The sequence below is a fragment of the Halictus rubicundus genome, unplaced genomic scaffold (genome assembly GCF_050948215.1).
Source record: "Halictus rubicundus isolate RS-2024b unplaced genomic scaffold, iyHalRubi1_principal scaffold1193, whole genome shotgun sequence".
NCBI classification, from domain to species: Eukaryota; Metazoa; Arthropoda; class Insecta; order Hymenoptera; family Halictidae; genus Halictus; species Halictus rubicundus.
In genome coordinates, this window is record NW_027489734.1 from 22,501 (window position 1) to 25,000 (window position 2,500).

General features: G+C 50.4%; 1 non-coding gene across 1 annotated transcript; it reads right to left on the minus strand.

Annotated features, from left to right (window-relative positions):
* Positions 1–1,188: 1,188 nt before the first annotated feature.
* Positions 1,189–1,343, minus strand: LOC143364972 (5.8S ribosomal RNA). Its single transcript, XR_013084402.1, has one exon. It is a non-coding gene; the product is annotated as a 5.8S ribosomal RNA (ribosomal RNA).
* Between the last annotated feature and the right edge of the window lie 1,157 nt (positions 1,344–2,500).

A 2,500-nucleotide genomic window follows, 5' to 3' on the forward strand; every position in this document is an offset into this window, starting at 1 on the left:
ATAGAGATTTCTTCATTTTGTTCGTCGATCGGAAACTCTCGCTAGACGATCGGCCGGTTAACTTTAACGTCCGTCGAAAAGAACTTCCGGGGACTGGACGACCGACAGATCGCGCGGTCTCGCGATCGACAATGAAGAAAAAAAGACATGGGGCGACCGACAAAGGTTTGTTTTCACCTTCACCTTCTCGTGCTCTGCGTGACAACACGTTGTGGTGACAACGATGTTCGAAAGCCACTCCATAGAGGAGTATATATATTTTCAACACCCGGTGGGGTTTCTCTACTACACTAGACACACGGGGGTACAGAAACGCTGCACGACGCGATATCATCGATCAAACCAAAGAGACACGAGATCTCGGTCGTCATTCAATTCAACGAACGTGGCGATGGAATCCGCAACGGATTAGCGAGGACACGCGACGACGGGGAAATTATTCGACCCGATACAAGTACGCGTGCGCATCCCGCACAATGCCAAATGTTGCTATGTCCATCAGTCATCAAAGCGTTCGTAGAACGAGAGACCACTGTCTCGCGAACTCTAAGAATATGTTTGTCGAAGTCGCTGGCAACGACGACCCTCCGCCGCAATTATGTGTAGAGAGACACATCCACGCACAGACGTATTTTATTTTATATATCATCTCCCTGGGGCTTACGTTGCACGCCACAGTTGCGCACACAGATTTTACACGGGTGTCCGGTATCTCTTTCTTTATTTGTGTCCATTCACTGTAGTCTCTTGAGACTCTTATACCTTTCGTATACGCATCATTTCAGACGACGTCGGGAGCGCGTAAAATGTTCGAGAGTGAAACGCTTCTTCCGCAATGCGAATCGTTCCAGAGAGAGAGGAGAGAGAGATTTCGATCGTCGGAGCGGTGTTCACGGGCGGTCGTATTGAAAATACGACTCACGACGCCGCAAAACACTCACGCAAGTCCGAATGTGATACCCATTCCTATTTCCTTCTTCTCACGAAGACCGTTAGACGCAATGTAAAATTTGCAATTTTCACAGAACCGCGTCAAACGCCGACGAAACGTCCATCGTTCGCTCGTACGTAGCATCTTTGCAACCCGACTCAGAAACGCTCTTTGCGCCCTCCACAAAATTCGACATGGAGAGGTAAGCGACGGCGGGGACTTACAAGAGCAACGCAAGCAGTATTTGGTTACGTAAACGACCCTCAGCCAGGCGTGGTCCAGGAATTGTATCCGTGGACCGCAATGTGCGTTCGAAATGTCGATGTTCATGTGTCCTGCAGTTCACACGTTGACGCGCAATTAGCTGCGTTCTTCATCGACCCACGAGCCAAGTGATCCACCGTTCAGGGTAATCGTATAATTTGATTTATAATCAATATATAATTATGTCTCTTGTTCTGCGGTTCATAAGAACGCCGATACCTGAAAGCTCCAACCAGCGCGCGAAGGAGATTCAGGCGTCGTTTTTAAGGACGACACACGATCGTCCGTAGAAACGGAAACCGTCGCGAGTACGCGATTGCAATGCGCACACGTATCCGACGGCCGGGCGGAAAATACATTGAAAAACCTTTAAAGTGGAAAACACAGGAGGAGAATTCAGAAAACGACGGGGATCATAGACAACCCGATACTGGATCCCGACACTTCTCCTCCTCCTCTCTCTTATTGGAGAATGAACTCGATAACTAACGGACTTCACAGCCGGCTCTGGCCGTGCGCGATCGTTCGTCCCAAGCTCTTGTGCACTGTATTATCGCCACACAGAGAGTAGAGTGTCAGAATCGCACACAGCTTTACGCGAGCTACGCAGCCGGTCCTCTCGAAACACATTTCCAATTGTGCACGGAGAACGATTATTCGATACTAGCGGACTTCACAGCCGGCTCTGGCCGTGCGCGATCGTTCGTCCCAAGCTCTTGTGCACTGTATTATCGCCACACAGAGAGTAGAGTGTCAGAATCGCACACAGCTTTACGCGAGCTACGCAGCCGGTCCTCTCGAAACACATTTCCAATTGTGCACGGAGAAAGATTATTCGATACTAGCGGACTTCACAGCCGGCTCTGGCCGTGCGCGATCGTTCGTCCCAAGCTCTTGTGCACTGTATTATCGCCACACAGAGAGTAGAGTGTCAGAATCGCACACAGCTTTACGCGAGCTACGCAGCCGGTCCTCTCGAATATACGTGTTCGTCAACGAACACGCATGCGGCGACGTTTTGTGCTCTATGTCATACGCGAACTCGATAAATAGAGCGGGACTCACAGCCGGCTCTGGCAGCGGTCATTCGTCCCACGCTCGTGTGTGCGCTATCGCCACACAGAGTAGGGTGTCAGACTCACGCAGCTTTAAAAGCGAGCTTCACAGCCGGTCCTTCTCTCATCCTATTCCTCGACGTTCGTGACAGAACACAACGCGTTCACCGCAAGTTTTCCACAGGTACCCTGTTGTTGTCCTCTCTTTCTCTAGAGGAGAGACAACACCACCGTTTCCAATGGACGTATC